We start from the raw sequence: 18,918 nt of genomic DNA on the forward strand, positions 1-18,918 counted from the left end.
CAGATATTTTTGTTAGAAGGGTTTAAGCCCAACATTCCAAATTTAGGGTTAGTACCAATGCTCCACGTTTTTTCAAAGTTCCAACCCACCTGCTCCTCGTTAGTATAGTGGTGAGTATCCCCGCCTGTCACGCGGGAGACCGGGGTTCAATTCCCCGACGGGGAGAAAGTACTGCTCTTTTTTTAGGGTGAACAATGTTGCTGAGCCCACAAAGTGGAACATATTCTTGGAAAAAAAGCTTTATGATACAATTTCCTGCCTTTGAGGTTAACTCAGCCTTCCAAGGCATTGGTTGTTCAGTGGTAGAATTCTCGCCTGCCACGCGGGAGGCCCGGGTTCGATTCCCGGCCAATGCAGGAAGTTTTGAACATGTCATTTCGACAAGTATGCAAACCCCTGAGGAGGAAATCTGTGTTAGATTGCCAGGCAAACAGAAATCTCTGGTCTTGGTCGAATTCTCAACTGACTCTTGAAAAATAAGACTTTGAACATTTACTCATTCTCAGTAGACTTTGGTGAATCCATTGCAGATTTCCAGTGTGTGAGGTGATTAACTTTTTGCAAGGCTTTAGTTGTTAAATGGGAAAGAGTAACCAACTTGTCAGTGACAACTGTCTTGAGTTTGGCATTTGTGACAATGTCCTGGGATTACCCACAAACGCCTCACCTGCAAACTAGTATTGTGTGGCTTGTGAGCGGTATAGAGCAAAATCGATTACATGTACGTGTTTGTGAGAGTCTCAGCTTTCCATAGCGGGGTCATAGTAGTTCCTAGCTCCAACCATTCAGTCTCTACAGATATTTTTGTTAGAAGGGTTTAAGCCCAACATTCCAAATTTAGGGTTAGTACCAATGCTCCACGTTTTTTCAAAGTTCCAACCCACCTGCTCCTCGTTAGTATAGTGGTGAGTATCCCCGCCTGTCACGCGGGAGACCGGGGTTCAATTCCCCGACGGGGAGAAAGTACTGCTCTTTTTTTAGGGTGAACAATGTTGCTGAGCCCACAAAGTGGAACATATTCTTGGAAAAAAAGCTTTATGATACAATTTCCTGCCTTTGAGGTTAACTCAGCCTTCCAAGGCATTGGTTGTTCAGTGGTAGAATTCTCGCCTGCCACGCGGGAGGCCCGGGTTCGATTCCCGGCCAATGCAGGAAGTTTTGAACATGTCATTTCGACAAGTATGCAAACCCCTGAGGAGGAAATCTGTGTTAGATTGCCAGGCAAACAGAAATCTCTGGTCTTGGTCGAATTCTCAACTGACTCTTGAAAAATAAGACTTTGAACATTTACTCATTCTCAGTAGACTTTGGTGAATCCATTGCAGATTTCCAGTGTGTGAGGTGATTAACTTTTTGCAAGGCTTTAGTTGTTAAATGGGAAAGAGTAACCAACTTGTCAGTGACAACTGTCTTGAGTTTGGCATTTGTGACAATGTCCTGGGATTACCCACAAACGCCTCACCTGCAAACTAGTATTGTGTGGCTTGTGAGCGGTATAGAGCAAAATCGATTACATGTACGTGTTTGTGAGAGTCTCAGCTTTCCATAGCTGGGTCATAGTAGTTCCTAGCTCCAACCATTCAGTCTCTACAGATATTTTTGTTAGAAGGGTTTAAGCCCAACATTCCAAATTTAGGGTTAGTACCAATGCTCCACGTTTTTTCAAAGGCCCAACCCACCTGCTCCTCGTTAGTATAGTGGTGAGTATCCCCGCCTGTCACGCGGGAGACCGGGGTTCAATTCCCCGACGGGGAGAAAGTACAGCTCTTTTTTTAGGGTGAATAATGTTGCTGAGCCCACAAAGTGGAACATATTCTTGGAAAAAAAGCTTTATGATACAATTTCCTGCCTTTGAGGTTAACTCAGCCTTCCAAGGCATTGGTTGTTCAGTGGTAGAATTCTCGCCTGCCACGCGGGAGGCCCGGGTTCGATTCCCGGCCAATGCAGGAAGTTTTGAACATGTCATTTCGACAAGTATGCAAACCCCTGAGGAGGAAATCTGTGTTAGATTGCCAGGCAAACAGAAATCTCTTGGTCGAATTCTCAACTGACTCTTGAAAAATAAGACTTTGAACATTTACTCATTCTCAGTAGACTTTGGTGAATCCATTGCAGATTTCCAGTGTGTGAGGTGATTAACTTTTTGCAAGGCTTTAGTTGTTAAATGGGAAAGAGTAACCAACTTGTCAGTGACAACTGTCTTGAGTTTGGCATTTGTGACAATGTCCTGGGATTACCCACAAACGCCTCACCTGCAAACTAGTATTGTGTGGCTTGTGAGCGGTATAGAGCAAAATCGATTACATGTACGTGTTTGTGAGAGTCTCAGCTTTCCATAGCTGGGTCATAGTAGTTCCTAGCTCCAACCATTCAGTCTCTACAGATATTTTTGTTAGAAGGGTTTAAGCCCAACATTCCAAATTTAGGGTTAGTACCAATGCTCCACGTTTTTTCAAAGGCCCAACCCACCTGCTCCTCGTTAGTATAGTGGTGAGTATCCCCGCCTGTCACGCGGGAGACCGGGGTTCAATTCCCCGACGGGGAGAAAGTACAGCTCTTTTTTTAGGGTGAATAATGTTGCTGAGCCCACAAAGTGGAACATATTCTTGGAAAAAAAGCTTTATGATACAATTTCCTGCCTTTGAGGTTAACTCAGCCTTCCAAGGCATTGGTTGTTCAGTGGTAGAATTCTCGCCTGCCACACGGGAGGCCCGGGTTCGATTCCCGGCCAATGCAGGAAGTTTTGAACATGTCATTTCGACAAGTATGCAAACCCCTGAGGAGGAAATCTGTGTTAGATTGCCAGGCAAACAGAAATCTCTGGTCTTGGTCGAATTCTCAACTGACTCTTGAAAAATAAGACTTTGAACATTTACTCATTCTCAGTAGACTTTGGTGAATCCATTGCAGATTTCCAGTGTGTGAGGTGATTAACTTTTTGCAAGGCTTTAGTTGTTAAATGGGAAAGAGTAACCAACTTGTCAGTGACAACTGTCTTGAGTTTGGCATTTGTGACAATGTCCTGGGATTACCCACAAACGCCTCACCTGCAAACTAGTATTGTGTGGCTTGTGAGCGGTATAGAGCAAAATCGATTACATGTACGTGTTTGTGAGAGTCTCAGCTTTCCATAGCGGGGTCATAGTAGTTCCTAGCTCCAACCATTCAGTCTCTACAGATATTTTTGTTAGAAGGGTTTAAGCCCAACATTCCAAATTTAGGGTTAGTACCAATGCTCCACGTTTTTTCAAAGTTCCAACCCACCTGCTCCTCGTTAGTATAGTGGTGAGTATCCCCGCCTGTCACGCGGGAGACCGGGGTTCAATTCCCCGACGGGGAGAAAGTACTGCTCTTTTTTTAGGGTGAACAATGTTGTTGAGCCCACAAAGTGGAACATATTCTTGGAAAAAAAGCTTTATGATACAATTTCCTGCCTTTGAGGTTAACTCAGCCTTCCAAGGCATTGGTTGTTCAGTGGTAGAATTCTCGCCTGCCACGCGGGAGGCCCGGGTTCGATTCCCGGCCAATGCAGGAAGTTTTGAACATGTCATTTCGACAAGTATGCAAACCCCTGAGGAGGAAATCTGTGTTAGATTGCCAGGCAAACAGAAATCTCTGGTCTTGGTCGAATTCTCAACTGACTCTTGAAAAATAAGACTTTGAACATTTACTCATTCTCAGTAGACTTTGGTGAATCCATTGCAGATTTCCAGTGTGTGAGGTGATTAACTTTTTGCAAGGCTTTAGTTGTTAAATGGGAAAGAGTAACCAACTTGTCAGTGACAACTGTCTTGAGTTTGGCATTTGTGACAATGTCCTGGGATTACCCACAAACGCCTCACCTGCAAACTAGTATTGTGTGGCTTGTGAGCGGTATAGAGCAAAATCGATTACATGTACGTGTTTGTGAGAGTCTCAGCTTTCCATAGCGGGGTCATAGTAGTTCCTAGCTCCAACCATTCAGTCTCTACAGATATTTTTGTTAGAAGGGTTTAAGCCCAACATTCCAAATTTAGGGTTAGTACCAATGCTCCACGTTTTTTCAAAGTTCCAACCCACCTGCTCCTCGTTAGTATAGTGGTGAGTATCCCCGCCTGTCACGCGGGAGACCGGGGTTCAATTCCCCGACGGGGAGAAAGTACTGCTCTTTTTTTAGGGTGAACAATGTTGCTGAGCCCACAAAGTGGAACATATTCTTGGAAAAAAAGCTTTATGATACAATTTCCTGCCTTTGAGGTTAACTCAGCCTTCCAAGGCATTGGTTGTTCAGTGGTAGAATTCTCGCCTGCAACGCGGGAGGCCAGGGTTCGATTCCCGGCCAATGCAGGAAGTTTTGAACATGTCATTTCGACAAGTATGCAAACCCCTGAGGAGGAAATCTGTGTTAGATTGCCAGGCAAACAGAAATCTCTGGTCTTGGTCGAATTCTCAACTGACTCTTGAAAAATAAGACTTTGAACATTTACTCATTCTCAGTAGACTTTGGTGAATCCATTGCAGATTTCCAGTGTGTGAGGTGATTAACTTTTTGCAAGGCTTTAGTTGTTAAATGGGAAAGAGTAACCAACTTGTCAGTGACAACTGTCTTGAGTTTGGCATTTGTGACAATGTCCTGGGATTACCCACAAACGCCTCACCTGCAAACTAGTATTGTGTGGCTTGTGAGCGGTATAGAGCAAAATCGATTACATGTACGTGTTTGTGAGAGTCTCAGCTTTCCATAGCGGGGTCATAGTAGTTCCTAGCTCCAACCATTCAGTCTCTACAGATATTTTTGTTAGAAGGGTTTAAGCCCAACATTCCAAATTTAGGGTTAGTACCAATGCTCCACGTTTTTTCAAAGTTCCAACCCACCTGCTCCTCGTTAGTATAGTGGTGAGTATCCCCGCCTGTCACGCGGGAGACCGGGGTTCAATTCCCCGACGGGGAGAAAGTACTGCTCTTTTTTTAGGGTGAACAATGTTGCTGAGCCCACAAAGTGGAACATATTCTTGGAAAAAAAGCTTTATGATACAATTTCCTGCCTTTGAGGTTAACTCAGCCTTCCAAGGCATTGGTTGTTCAGTGGTAGAATTCTCGCCTGCCACGCGGGAGGCCCGGGTTCGATTCCCGGCCAATGCAGGAAGTTTTGAACATGTCATTTCGACAAGTATGCAAACCCCTGAGGAGGAAATCTGTGTTAGATTGCCAGGCAAACAGAAATCTCTGGTCTTGGTCGAATTCTCAACTGACTCTTGAAAAATAAGACTTTGAACATTTACTCATTCTCAGTAGACTTTGGTGAATCCATTGCAGATTTCCAGTGTGTGAGGTGATTAACTTTTTGCAAGGCTTTAGTTGTTAAATGGGAAAGAGTAACCAACTTGTCAGTGACAACTGTCTTGAGTTTGGCATTTGTGACAATGTCCTGGGATTACCCACAAACGCCTCACCTGCAAACTAGTATTGTGTGGCTTGTGAGCGGTATAGAGCAAAATCGATTACATGTACGTGTTTGTGAGAGTCTCAGCTTTCCATAGCGGGGTCATAGTAGTTCCTAGCTCCAACCATTCAGTCTCTACAGATATTTTTGTTAGAAGGGTTTAAGCCCAACATTCCAAATTTAGGGTTAGTACCAATGCTCCACGTTTTTTCAAAGTTCCAACCCACCTGCTCCTCGTTAGTATAGTGGTGAGTATCCCCGCCTGTCACGCGGGAGACCGGGGTTCAATTCCCCGACGGGGAGAAAGTACTGCTCTTTTTTTAGGGTGAACAATGTTGCTGAGCCCACAAAGTGGAACATATTCTTGGAAAAAAAGCTTTATGATACAATTTCCTGCCTTTGAGGTTAACTCAGCCTTCCAAGGCATTGGTTGTTCAGTGGTAGAATTCTCGCCTGCAACGCGGGAGGCCAGGGTTCGATTCCCGGCCAATGCAGGAAGTTTTGAACATGTCATTTCGACAAGTATGCAAACCCCTGAGGAGGAAATCTGTGTTAGATTGCCAGGCAAACAGAAATCTCTGGTCTTGGTCGAATTCTCAACTGACTCTTGAAAAATAAGACTTTGAACATTTACTCATTCTCAGTAGACTTTGGTGAATCCATTGCAGATTTCCAGTGTGTGAGGTGATTAACTTTTTGCAAGGCTTTAGTTGTTAAATGGGAAAGAGTAACCAACTTGTCAGTGACAACTGTCTTGAGTTTGGCATTTGTGACAATGTCCTGGGATTACCCACAAACGCCTCACCTGCAAACTAGTATTGTGTGGCTTGTGAGCGGTATAGAGCAAAATCGATTACATGTACGTGTTTGTGAGAGTCTCAGCTTTCCATAGCGGGGTCATAGTAGTTCCTAGCTCCAACCATTCAGTCTCTACAGATATTTTTGTTAGAAGGGTTTAAGCCCAACATTCCAAATTTAGGGTTAGTACCAATGCTCCACGTTTTTTCAAAGTTCCAACCCACCTGCTCCTCGTTAGTATAGTGGTGAGTATCCCCGCCTGTCACGCGGGAGACCGGGGTTCAATTCCCCGACGGGGAGAAAGTACTGCTCTTTTTTTAGGGTGAACAATGTTGCTGAGCCCACAAAGTGGAACATATTCTTGGAAAAAAAGCTTTATGATACAATTTCCTGCCTTTGAGGTTAACTCAGCCTTCCAAGGCATTGGTTGTTCAGTGGTAGAATTCTCGCCTGCCACGCGGGAGGCCCGGGTTCGATTCCCGGCCAATGCAGGAAGTTTTGAACATGTCATTTCGACAAGTATGCAAACCCCTGAGGAGGAAATCTGTGTTAGATTGCCAGGCAAACAGAAATCTCTGGTCTTGGTCGAATTCTCAACTGACTCTTGAAAAATAAGACTTTGAACATTTACTCATTCTCAGTAGACTTTGGTGAATCCATTGCAGATTTCCAGTGTGTGAGGTGATTAACTTTTTGCAAGGCTTTAGTTGTTAAATGGGAAAGAGTAACCAACTTGTCAGTGACAACTGTCTTGAGTTTGGCATTTGTGACAATGTCCTGGGATTACCCACAAACGCCTCACCTGCAAACTAGTATTGTGTGGCTTGTGAGCGGTATAGAGCAAAATCGATTACATGTACGTGTTTGTGAGAGTCTCAGCTTTCCATAGCGGGGTCATAGTAGTTCCTAGCTCCAACCATTCAGTCTCTACAGATATTTTTGTTAGAAGGGTTTAAGCCCAACATTCCAAATTTAGGGTTAGTACCAATGCTCCACGTTTTTTCAAAGTTCCAACCCACCTGCTCCTCGTTAGTATAGTGGTGAGTATCCCCGCCTGTCACGCGGGAGACCGGGGTTCAATTCCCCGACGGGGAGAAAGTACTGCTCTTTTTTTAGGGTGAACAATGTTGCTGAGCCCACAAAGTGGAACATATTCTTGGAAAAAAAGCTTTATGATACAATTTCCTGCCTTTGAGGTTAACTCAGCCTTCCAAGGCATTGGTTGTTCAGTGGTAGAATTCTCGCCTGCCACGCGGGAGGCCCGGGTTCGATTCCCGGCCAATGCAGGAAGTTTTGAACATGTCATTTCGACAAGTATGCAAACCCCTGAGGAGGAAATCTGTGTTAGATTGCCAGGCAAACAGAAATCTCTGGTCTTGGTCGAATTCTCAACTGACTCTTGAAAAATAAGACTTTGAACATTTACTCATTCTCAGTAGACTTTGGTGAATCCATTGCAGATTTCCAGTGTGTGAGGTGATTAACTTTTTGCAAGGCTTTAGTTGTTAAATGGGAAAGAGTAACCAACTTGTCAGTGACAACTGTCTTGAGTTTGGCATTTGTGACAATGTCCTGGGATTACCCACAAACGCCTCACCTGCAAACTAGTATTGTGTGGCTTGTGAGCGGTATAGAGCAAAATCGATTACATGTACGTGTTTGTGAGAGTCTCAGCTTTCCATAGCGGGGTCATAGTAGTTCCTAGCTCCAACCATTCAGTCTCTACAGATATTTTTGTTAGAAGGGTTTAAGCCCAACATTCCAAATTTAGGGTTAGTACCAATGCTCCACGTTTTTTCAAAGTTCCAACCCACCTGCTCCTCGTTAGTATAGTGGTGAGTATCCCCGCCTGTCACGCGGGAGACCGGGGTTCAATTCCCCGACGGGGAGAAAGTACTGCTCTTTTTTTAGGGTGAACAATGTTGCTGAGCCCACAAAGTGGAACATATTCTTGGAAAAAAAGCTTTATGATACAATTTCCTGCCTTTGAGGTTAACTCAGCCTTCCAAGGCATTGGTTGTTCAGTGGTAGAATTCTCGCCTGCAACGCGGGAGGCCAGGGTTCGATTCCCGGCCAATGCAGGAAGTTTTGAACATGTCATTTCGACAAGTATGCAAACCCCTGAGGAGGAAATCTGTGTTAGATTGCCAGGCAAACAGAAATCTCTGGTCTTGGTCGAATTCTCAACTGACTCTTGAAAAATAAGACTTTGAACATTTACTCATTCTCAGTAGACTTTGGTGAATCCATTGCAGATTTCCAGTGTGTGAGGTGATTAACTTTTTGCAAGGCTTTAGTTGTTAAATGGGAAAGAGTAACCAACTTGTCAGTGACAACTGTCTTGAGTTTGGCATTTGTGACAATGTCCTGGGATTACCCACAAACGCCTCACCTGCAAACTAGTATTGTGTGGCTTGTGAGCGGTATAGAGCAAAATCGATTACATGTACGTGTTTGTGAGAGTCTCAGCTTTCCATAGCGGGGTCATAGTAGTTCCTAGCTCCAACCATTCAGTCTCTACAGATATTTTTGTTAGAAGGGTTTAAGCCCAACATTCCAAATTTAGGGTTAGTACCAATGCTCCACGTTTTTTCAAAGTTCCAACCCACCTGCTCCTCGTTAGTATAGTGGTGAGTATCCCCGCCTGTCACGCGGGAGACCGGGGTTCAATTCCCCGACGGGGAGAAAGTACTGCTCTTTTTTTAGGGTGAACAATGTTGCTGAGCCCACAAAGTGGAACATATTCTTGGAAAAAAAGCTTTATGATACAATTTCCTGCCTTTGAGGTTAACTCAGCCTTCCAAGGCATTGGTTGTTCAGTGGTAGAATTCTCGCCTGCAACGCGGGAGGCCAGGGTTCGATTCCCGGCCAATGCAGGAAGTTTTGAACATGTCATTTCGACAAGTATGCAAACCCCTGAGGAGGAAATCTGTGTTAGATTGCCAGGCAAACAGAAATCTCTGGTCTTGGTCGAATTCTCAACTGACTCTTGAAAAATAAGACTTTGAACATTTACTCATTCTCAGTAGACTTTGGTGAATCCATTGCAGATTTCCAGTGTGTGAGGTGATTAACTTTTTGCAAGGCTTTAGTTGTTAAATGGGAAAGAGTAACCAACTTGTCAGTGACAACTGTCTTGAGTTTGGCATTTGTGACAATGTCCTGGGATTACCCACAAACGCCTCACCTGCAAACTAGTATTGTGTGGCTTGTGAGCGGTATAGAGCAAAATCGATTACATGTACGTGTTTGTGAGAGTCTCAGCTTTCCATAGCGGGGTCATAGTAGTTCCTAGCTCCAACCATTCAGTCTCTACAGATATTTTTGTTAGAAGGGTTTAAGCCCAACATTCCAAATTTAGGGTTAGTACCAATGCTCCACGTTTTTTCAAAGTTCCAACCCACCTGCTCCTCGTTAGTATAGTGGTGAGTATCCCCGCCTGTCACGCGGGAGACCGGGGTTCAATTCCCCGACGGGGAGAAAGTACTGCTCTTTTTTTAGGGTGAACAATGTTGCTGAGCCCACAAAGTGGAACATATTCTTGGAAAAAAAGCTTTATGATACAATTTCCTGCCTTTGAGGTTAACTCAGCCTTCCAAGGCATTGGTTGTTCAGTGGTAGAATTCTCGCCTGCCACGCGGGAGGCCAGGGTTCGATTCCCGGCCAATGCAGGAAGTTTTGAACATGTCATTTCGACAAGTATGCAAACCCCTGAGGAGGAAATCTGTGTTAGATTGCCAGGCAAACAGAAATCTCTGGTCTTGGTCGAATTCTCAACTGACTCTTGAAAAATAAGACTTTGAACATTTACTCATTCTCAGTAGACTTTGGTGAATCCATTGCAGATTTCCAGTGTGTGAGGTGATTAACTTTTTGCAAGGCTTTAGTTGTTAAATGGGAAAGAGTAACCAACTTGTCAGTGACAACTGTCTTGAGTTTGGCATTTGTGACAATGTCCTGGGATTACCCACAAACGCCTCACCTGCAAACTAGTATTGTGTGGCTTGTGAGCGGTATAGAGCAAAATCGATTACATGTACGTGTTTGTGAGAGTCTCAGCTTTCCATAGCTGGGTCATAGTAGTTCCTAGCTCCAACCATTCAGTCTCTACAGATATTTTTGTTAGAAGGGTTTAAGCCCAACATTCCAAATTTAGGGTTAGTACCAATGCTCCACGTTTTTTCAAAGTTCCAACCCACCTGCTCCTCGTTAGTATAGTGGTGAGTATCCCCGCCTGTCACGCGGGAGACCGGGGTTCAATTCCCCGACGGGGAGAAAGTACTGCTCTTTTTTTAGGGTGAACAATGTTGCTGAGCCCACAAAGTGGAACATATTCTTGGAAAAAAAGAGCTTTATGATACAATTTCCTGCCTTTGAGGTTAACTCAGCCTTCCAAGGCATTGGTTGTTCAGTGGTAGAATTCTCGCCTGCCACGCGGGAGGCCCGGGTTCGATTCCCGGCCAATGCAGGAAGTTTTGAACATGTCATTTCGACAAGTATGCAAACCCCTGAGGAGGAAATCTGTGTTAGATTGCCAGGCAAACAGAAATCTCTGGTCTTGGTCGAATTCTCAACTGACTCTTGAAAAATAAGACTTTGAACATTTACTCATTCTCAGTAGACTTTGGTGAATCCATTGCAGATTTCCAGTGTGTGAGGTGATTAACTTTTTGCAAGGCTTTAGTTGTTAAATGGGAAAGAGTAACCAACTTGTCAGTGACAACTGTCTTGAGTTTGGCATTTGTGACAATGTCCTGGGATTACCCACAAACGCCTCACCTGCAAACTAGTATTGTGTGGCTTGTGAGCGGTATAGAGCAAAATCGATTACATGTACGTGTTTGTGAGAGTCTCAGCTTTCCATAGCGGGGTCATAGTAGTTCCTAGCTCCAACCATTCAGTCTCTACAGATATTTTTGTTAGAAGGGTTTAAGCCCAACATTCCAAATTTAGGGTTAGTACCAATGCTCCACGTTTTTTCAAAGTTCCAACCCACCTGCTCCTCGTTAGTATAGTGGTGAGTATCCCCGCCTGTCACGCGGGAGACCGGGGTTCAATTCCCCGACGGGGAGAAAGTACTGCTCTTTTTTTAGGGTGAACAATGTTGCTGAGCCCACAAAGTGGAACATATTCTTGGAAAAAAAGCTTTATGATACAATTTCCTGCCTTTGAGGTTAACTCAGCCTTCCAAGGCATTGGTTGTTCAGTGGTAGAATTCTCGCCTGCCACGCGGGAGGCCAGGGTTCGATTCCCGGCCAATGCAGGAAGTTTTGAACATGTCATTTCGACAAGTATGCAAACCCCTGAGGAGGAAATCTGTGTTAGATTGCCAGGCAAACAGAAATCTCTGGTCTTGGTCGAATTCTCAACTGACTCTTGAAAAATAAGACTTTGAACATTTACTCATTCTCAGTAGACTTTGGTGAATCCATTGCAGATTTCCAGTGTGTGAGGTGATTAACTTTTTGCAAGGCTTTAGTTGTTAAATGGGAAAGAGTAACCAACTTGTCAGTGACAACTGTCTTGAGTTTGGCATTTGTGACAATGTCCTGGGATTACCCACAAACGCCTCACCTGCAAACTAGTATTGTGTGGCTTGTGAGCGGTATAGAGCAAAATCGATTACATGTACGTGTTTGTGAGAGTCTCAGCTTTCCATAGCTGGGTCATAGTAGTTCCTAGCTCCAACCATTCAGTCTCTACAGATATTTTTGTTAGAAGGGTTTAAGCCCAACATTCCAAATTTAGGGTTAGTACCAATGCTCCACGTTTTTTCAAAGTTCCAACCCACCTGCTCCTCGTTAGTATAGTGGTGAGTATCCCCGCCTGTCACGCGGGAGACCGGGGTTCAATTCCCCGACGGGGAGAAAGTACTGCTCTTTTTTTAGGGTGAACAATGTTGCTGAGCCCACAAAGTGGAACATATTCTTGGAAAAAAAGAGCTTTATGATACAATTTCCTGCCTTTGAGGTTAACTCAGCCTTCCAAGGCATTGGTTGTTCAGTGGTAGAATTCTCGCCTGCCACGCGGGAGGCCCGGGTTCGATTCCCGGCCAATGCAGGAAGTTTTGAACATGTCATTTCGACAAGTATGCAAACCCCTGAGGAGGAAATCTGTGTTAGATTGCCAGGCAAACAGAAATCTCTGGTCTTGGTCGAATTCTCAACTGACTCTTGAAAAATAAGACTTTGAACATTTACTCATTCTCAGTAGACTTTGGTGAATCCATTGCAGATTTCCAGTGTGTGAGGTGATTAACTTTTTGCAAGGCTTTAGTTGTTAAATGGGAAAGAGTAACCAACTTGTCAGTGACAACTGTCTTGAGTTTGGCATTTGTGACAATGTCCTGGGATTACCCACAAACGCCTCACCTGCAAACTAGTATTGTGTGGCTTGTGAGCGGTATAGAGCAAAATCGATTACATGTACGTGTTTGTGAGAGTCTCAGCTTTCCATAGCGGGGTCATAGTAGTTCCTAGCTCCAACCATTCAGTCTCTACAGATATTTTTGTTAGAAGGGTTTAAGCCCAACATTCCAAATTTAGGGTTAGTACCAATGCTCCACGTTTTTTCAAAGTTCCAACCCACCTGCTCCTCGTTAGTATAGTGGTGAGTATCCCCGCCTGTCACGCGGGAGACCGGGGTTCAATTCCCCGACGGGGAGAAAGTACTGCTCTTTTTTTAGGGTGAACAATGTTGCTGAGCCCACAAAGTGGAACATATTCTTGGAAAAAAAGCTTTATGATACAATTTCCTGCCTTTGAGGTTAACTCAGCCTTCCAAGGCATTGGTTGTTCAGTGGTAGAATTCTCGCCTGCCACGCGGGAGGCCAGGGTTCGATTCCCGGCCAATGCAGGAAGTTTTGAACATGTCATTTCGACAAGTATGCAAACCCCTGAGGAGGAAATCTGTGTTAGATTGCCAGGCAAACAGAAATCTCTGGTCTTGGTCGAATTCTCAACTGACTCTTGAAAAATAAGACTTTGAACATTTACTCATTCTCAGTAGACTTTGGTGAATCCATTGCAGATTTCCAGTGTGTGAGGTGATTAACTTTTTGCAAGGCTTTAGTTGTTAAATGGGAAAGAGTAACCAACTTGTCAGTGACAACTGTCTTGAGTTTGGCATTTGTGACAATGTCCTGGGATTACCCACAAACGCCTCACCTGCAAACTAGTATTGTGTGGCTTGTGAGCGGTATAGAGCAAAATCGATTACATGTACGTGTTTGTGAGAGTCTCAGCTTTCCATAGCTGGGTCATAGTAGTTCCTAGCTCCAACCATTCAGTCTCTACAGATATTTTTGTTAGAAGGGTTTAAGCCCAACATTCCAAATTTAGGGTTAGTACCAATGCTCCACGTTTTTTCAAAGTTCCAACCCACCTGCTCCTCGTTAGTATAGTGGTGAGTATCCCCGCCTGTCACGCGGGAGACCGGGGTTCAATTCCCCGACGGGGAGAAAGTACTGCTCTTTTTTTAGGGTGAACAATGTTGCTGAGCCCACAAAGTGGAACATATTCTTGGAAAAAAAGAGCTTTATGATACAATTTCCTGCCTTTGAGGTTAACTCAGCCTTCCAAGGCATTGGTTGTTCAGTGGTAGAATTCTCGCCTGCCACGCGGGAGGCCCGGGTTCGATTCCCGGCCAATGCAGGAAGTTTTGAACATGTCATTTCGACAAGTATGCAAACCCCTGAGGAGGAAATCTGTGTTAGATTGCCAGGCAAACAGAAATCTCTGGTCTTGGTCGAATTCTCAACTGACTCTTGAAAAATAAGACTTTGAACATTTACTCATTCTCAGTAGACTTTGGTGAATCCATTGCAGATTTCCAGTGTGTGAGGTGATTAACTTTTTGCAAGGCTTTAGTTGTTAAATGGGAAAGAGTAACCAACTTGTCAGTGACAACTGTCTTGAGTTTGGCATTTGTGACAATGTCCTGGGATTACCCACAAACGCCTCACCTGCAAACTAGTATTGTGTGGCTTGTGAGCGGTATAGAGCAAAATCGATTACATGTACGTGTTTGTGAGAGTCTCAGCTTTCCATAGCGGGGTCATAGTAGTTCCTAGCTCCAACCATTCAGTCTCTACAGATATTTTTGTTAGAAGGGTTTAAGCCCAACATTCCAAATTTAGGGTTAGTACCAATGCTCCACGTTTTTTCAAAGTTCCAACCCACCTGCTCCTCGTTAGTATAGTGGTGAGTATCCCCGCCTGTCACGCGGGAGACCGGGGTTCAATTCCCCGACGGGGAGAAAGTACTGCTCTTTTTTTAGGGTGAACAATGTTGCTGAGCCCACAAAGTGGAACATATTCTTGGAAAAAAAGCTTTATGATACAATTTCCTGCCTTTGAGGTTAACTCAGCCTTCCAAGGCATTGGTTGTTCAGTGGTAGAATTCTCGCCTGCCACGCGGGAGGCCAGGGTTCGATTCCCGGCCAATGCAGGAAGTTTTGAACATGTCATTTCGACAAGTATGCAAACCCCTGAGGAGGAAATCTGTGTTAGATTGCCAGGCAAACAGAAATCTCTGGTCTTGGTCGAATTCTCAACTGACTCTTGAAAAATAAGACTTTGAACATTTACTCATTCTCAGTAGACTTTGGTGAATCCATTGCAGATTTCCAGTGTGTGAGGTGATTAACTTTTTGCAAGGCTTTAGTTGTTAAATGGGAAAGAGTAACCAACTTGTCAGTGACAACTGTCTTGAGTTTGGCATTTGTGACAATGTCCTGGGATTACCCACAAACGCCTCACCTGCAAACTAGTATTGTGTGGCTTGTGAGCGGTATAGAGCAAAATCGATTACATGTACGTGTTTGTGAGAGTCTCAGCTTTCCATAGCTGGGTCATAGTAGTTCCTAGCTCCAACCATTCAGTCTCTACAGATATTTTTGTTAGAAGGGTTTAAGCCCAACATTCCAAATTTAGGGTTAGTACCAATGCTCCACGTTTTTTCAAAGTTCCAACCCACCTGCTCCTCGTTAGTATAGTGGTGAGTATCCCCGCCTGTCACGCGGGAGACCGGGGTTCAATTCCCCGACGGGGAGAAAGTACTGCTCTTTTTTTAGGGTGAACAATGTTGCTGAGCCCACAAAGTGGAACATATTCTTGGAAAAAAAGAGCTTTATGATACAATTTCCTGCCTTTGAGGTTAACTCAGCCTTCCAAGGCATTGGTTGTTCAGTGGTAGAATTCTCGCCTGCCACGCGGGAGGCCCGGGTTCGATTCCCGGCCAATGCAGGAAGTTTTGAACATGTCATTTCGACAAGTATGCAAACCCCTGAGGAGGAAATCTGTGTTAGATTGCCAGGCAAACAGAAATCTCTGGTCTTGGTCGAATTCTCAACTGACTCTTGAAAAATAAGACTTTGAACATTTACTCATTCTCAGTAGACTTTGGTGAATCCATTGCAGATTTCCAGTGTGTGAGGTGATTAACTTTTTGCAAGGCTTTAGTTGTTAAATGGGAAAGAGTAACCAACTTGTCAGTGACAACTGTCTTGAGTTTGGCATTTGTGACAATGTCCTGGGATTACCCACAAACGCCTCACCTGCAAACTAGTATTGTGTGGCTTGTGAGCGGTATAGAGCAAAATCGATTACATGTACGTGTTTGTGAGAGTCTCAGCTTTCCATAGCTGGGTCATAGTAGTTCCTAGCTCCAACCATTCAGTCTCTACAGATATTTTTGTTAGAAGGGTTTAAGCCCAACATTCCAAATTTAGGGTTAGTACCAATGCTCCACGTTTTTTCAAAGTTCCAACCCACCTGCTCCTCGTTAGTATAGTGGTGAGTATCCCCGCCTGTCACGCGGGAGACCGGGGTTCAATTCCCCGACGGGGAGAAAGTACTGCTCTTTTTTTAGGGTGAACAATGTTGCTGAGCCCACAAAGTGGAACATATTCTTGGAAAAAAAGCTTTATGATACAATTTCCTGCCTTTGAGGTTAACTCAGCCTTCCAAGGCATTGGTTGTTCAGTGGTAGAATTCTCGCCTGCCACGCGGGAGGCCCGGGTTCGATTCCCGGCCAATGCAGGAAGTTTTGAACATGTCATTTCGACAAGTATGCAAACCCCTGAGGAGGAAATCTGTGTTAGATTGCCAGGCAAACAGAAATCTCTGGTCTTGGTCGAATTCTCAACTGACTCTTGAAAAATAAGACTTTGAACATTTACTCATTCTCAGTAGACTTTGGTGAATCCATTGCAGATTTCCAGTGTGTGAGGTGATTAACTTTTTGCAAGGCTTTAGTTGTTAAATGGGAAAGAGTAACCAACTTGTCAGTGACAACTGTCTTGAGTTTGGCATTTGTGACAATGTCCTGGGATTACCCACAAACGCCTCACCTGCAAACTAGTATTGTGTGGCTTGTGAGCGGTATAGAGCAAAATCGATTACATGTACGTGTTTGTGAGAGTCTCAGCTTTCCATAGCTGGGTCATAGTAGTTCCTAGCTCCAACCATTCAGTCTCTACAGATATTTTTGTTAGAAGGGTTTAAGCCCAACATTCCAAATTTAGGGTTAGTACCAATGCTCCACGTTTTTTCAAAGTTCCAACCCACCTGCTCCTCGTTAGTATAGTGGTGAGTATCCCCGCCTGTCACGCGGGAGACCGGGGTTCAATTCCCCGACGGGGAGAAAGTACTGCTCTTTTTTTAGGGTGAACAATGTTGCTGAGCCCACAAAGTGGAACATATTCTTGGAAAAAAAGAGCTTTATGATACAATTTCCTGCCTTTGAGGTTAACTCAGCCTTCCAAGGCATTGGTTGTTCAGTGGTAGAATTCTCGCCTGCCACGCGGGAGGCCCGGGTTCGATTCCCGGCCAATGCAGGAAGTTTTGAACATGTCATTTCGACAAGTATGCAAACCCCTGAGGAGGAAATCTGTGTTAGATTGCCAGGCAAACAGAAATCTCTGGTCTTGGTCGAATTCTCAACTGACTCTTGAAAAATAAGACTTTGAACATTTACTCATTCTCAGTAGACTTTGGTGAATCCATTGCAGATTTCCAGTGTGTGAGGTGATTAACTTTTTGCAAGGCTTTAGTTGTTAAATGGGAAAGAGTAACCAACTTGTCAGTGACAACTGTCTTGAGTTTGGCATTTGTGACAATGTCCTGGGATTACCCACAAACGCCTCACCTGCAAACTAGTATTGTGTGGCTTGTGAGCGGTATAGAGCAAAATCGATTACATGTACGTGTTTGTGAGAGTCTCAGCTTTCCATAGCTGGGTCATAGTAGTTCCTAGCTCCAACCATTCAGTCTCTACAGATATTTTTGTTAGAAGGGTTTAAGCCCAACATTCCAAATTTAGGGTTAGTACCAATGCTCCACGTTTTTTCAAAGTTCCAACCCACCTGCTCCTCGTTAGTATAGTGGTGAGTATCCCCGCCTGTCACGCGGGAGACCGGGGTTCAATTCCCCGACGGGGAGAAAGTACTGCTCTTTTTTTAGGGTGAACAATGTTGCTGAGCCCACAAAGTGGAACATATTCTTGGAAAAAAAGCTTTATGATACAATTTCCTGCCTTTGAGGTTAACTCAGCCTTCCAAGGCATTGGTTGTTCAGTGGTAGAATTCTCGCCTGCCACGCGGGAGGCCCGGGTTCGATTCCCGGCCAATGCAGGAAGTTTTGAACATGTCATTTCGACAAGTATGCAAACCCCTGAGGAGGAAATCTGTGTTAGATTGCCAGGCAAACAGAAATCTCTGGTCTTGGTCGAATTCTCAACTGACTCTTGAAAAATAAGACTTTGAACATTTACTCATTCTCAGTAGACTTTGGTGAATCCATTGCAGATTTCCAGTGTGTGAGGTGATTAACTTTTTGCAAGGCTTTAGTTGTTAAATGGGAAAGAGTAACCAACTTGTCAGTGACAACTGTCTTGAGTTTGGCATTTGTGACAATGTCCTGGGATTACCCACAAACGCCTCACCTGCAAACTAGTATTGTGTGGCTTGTGAGCGGTATAGAGCAAAATCGATTACATGTACGTGTTTGTGAGAGTCTCAGCTTTCCATAGCTGGGTCATAGTAGTTCCTAGCTCCAACCATTCAGTCTCTACAGATATTTTTGTTAGAAGGGTTTAAGCCCAACATTCCAAATTTAGGGTTAGTACCAATGCTCCACGTTTTTTCAAAGTTCCAACCCACCTGCTCCTCGTTAGTATAGTGGTGAGTATCCCCGCCTGTCACGCTGGAGACCGGGGTTCAATTCCCCGATGGGGAGAAAGTACTGCTCTTTTTTTAGGGTGAACAATGTTGTTGAGCCCACAAAGTGGAACATATTCTTGGAAAAAAAGCTTTATGATACAATTTCCTGCCTTTGAGGTTAACTCAGCCTTCCAAGGCATTGGTTGTTCAGTGGTAGAATTCTCGCCTGCCACGCGGGAGGCCCGGGTTCGATTCCCGGCCAATGCAGGAAGTTTTGAACATGTCATTTCGACAAGTATGCAAACCCCTGAGGAGGAAATCTGTGTTAGATTGCCAGGCAAACAGAAATCTCTGGTCTTGGTCGAATTCTCAACTGACTCTTGAAAAATAAGACTTTGAACATTTACTCATTCTCAGTAGACTTTGGTGAATCCAGTGTGTGAGGTGATTAACTTTTTGCAAGGCTTTAGTTGTTAAATGGGAAAGAGTAACCAACTTGTCAGTGACAACTGTCTTGAGTTTGGCATTTGTGACAATGT

General features: G+C 44.3%; 15 non-coding genes across 15 annotated transcripts; all 15 read left to right on the forward strand.

Moving 5' to 3' along the window:
* Positions 1-285: 285 nt before the first annotated feature.
* On the forward strand, positions 286-356 carry trnag-gcc (transfer RNA glycine (anticodon GCC)). Its single transcript has one exon. It is a non-coding gene; the product is annotated as a tRNA-Gly (tRNA).
* A 724-nt stretch (positions 357-1,080) lies between these two features.
* Positions 1,081-1,151, forward strand: trnag-gcc (transfer RNA glycine (anticodon GCC)). The gene has a single exon. It is a non-coding gene; the product is annotated as a tRNA-Gly (tRNA).
* Positions 1,152-1,875: 724 nt separating this feature from the next.
* trnag-gcc (transfer RNA glycine (anticodon GCC)) lies at positions 1,876-1,946 on the forward strand. The gene has a single exon. It is a non-coding gene; the product is annotated as a tRNA-Gly (tRNA).
* A 1,514-nt stretch (positions 1,947-3,460) lies between these two features.
* trnag-gcc (transfer RNA glycine (anticodon GCC)) lies at positions 3,461-3,531 on the forward strand. Its single transcript has one exon. It is a non-coding gene; the product is annotated as a tRNA-Gly (tRNA).
* A 1,519-nt stretch (positions 3,532-5,050) lies between these two features.
* On the forward strand, positions 5,051-5,121 carry trnag-gcc (transfer RNA glycine (anticodon GCC)). The gene has a single exon. It is a non-coding gene; the product is annotated as a tRNA-Gly (tRNA).
* Positions 5,122-6,640: 1,519 nt separating this feature from the next.
* Positions 6,641-6,711, forward strand: trnag-gcc (transfer RNA glycine (anticodon GCC)). The gene has a single exon. It is a non-coding gene; the product is annotated as a tRNA-Gly (tRNA).
* Positions 6,712-7,435: 724 nt separating this feature from the next.
* Positions 7,436-7,506, forward strand: trnag-gcc (transfer RNA glycine (anticodon GCC)). Its single transcript has one exon. It is a non-coding gene; the product is annotated as a tRNA-Gly (tRNA).
* Positions 7,507-10,617: 3,111 nt separating this feature from the next.
* trnag-gcc (transfer RNA glycine (anticodon GCC)) lies at positions 10,618-10,688 on the forward strand. The gene has a single exon. It is a non-coding gene; the product is annotated as a tRNA-Gly (tRNA).
* Positions 10,689-12,209: 1,521 nt separating this feature from the next.
* Positions 12,210-12,280, forward strand: trnag-gcc (transfer RNA glycine (anticodon GCC)). Its single transcript has one exon. It is a non-coding gene; the product is annotated as a tRNA-Gly (tRNA).
* Positions 12,281-13,801: 1,521 nt separating this feature from the next.
* On the forward strand, positions 13,802-13,872 carry trnag-gcc (transfer RNA glycine (anticodon GCC)). Its single transcript has one exon. It is a non-coding gene; the product is annotated as a tRNA-Gly (tRNA).
* A 1,521-nt stretch (positions 13,873-15,393) lies between these two features.
* On the forward strand, positions 15,394-15,464 carry trnag-gcc (transfer RNA glycine (anticodon GCC)). Its single transcript has one exon. It is a non-coding gene; the product is annotated as a tRNA-Gly (tRNA).
* A 724-nt stretch (positions 15,465-16,188) lies between these two features.
* Positions 16,189-16,259, forward strand: trnag-gcc (transfer RNA glycine (anticodon GCC)). The gene has a single exon. It is a non-coding gene; the product is annotated as a tRNA-Gly (tRNA).
* A 726-nt stretch (positions 16,260-16,985) lies between these two features.
* trnag-gcc (transfer RNA glycine (anticodon GCC)) lies at positions 16,986-17,056 on the forward strand. Its single transcript has one exon. It is a non-coding gene; the product is annotated as a tRNA-Gly (tRNA).
* Positions 17,057-17,780: 724 nt separating this feature from the next.
* On the forward strand, positions 17,781-17,851 carry trnag-gcc (transfer RNA glycine (anticodon GCC)). The gene has a single exon. It is a non-coding gene; the product is annotated as a tRNA-Gly (tRNA).
* Positions 17,852-18,575: 724 nt separating this feature from the next.
* Positions 18,576-18,646, forward strand: trnag-gcc (transfer RNA glycine (anticodon GCC)). The gene has a single exon. It is a non-coding gene; the product is annotated as a tRNA-Gly (tRNA).
* The last annotated feature ends 272 nt before the right edge of the window (positions 18,647-18,918 follow it).

The sequence above is a fragment of the Oncorhynchus mykiss genome, chromosome 5 (genome assembly GCF_057628025.1).
Source record: "Oncorhynchus mykiss isolate SJ-2025 chromosome 5, ASM5762802v1, whole genome shotgun sequence".
NCBI lineage: Eukaryota > Metazoa > Chordata > Actinopteri > Salmoniformes > Salmonidae > Oncorhynchus > Oncorhynchus mykiss.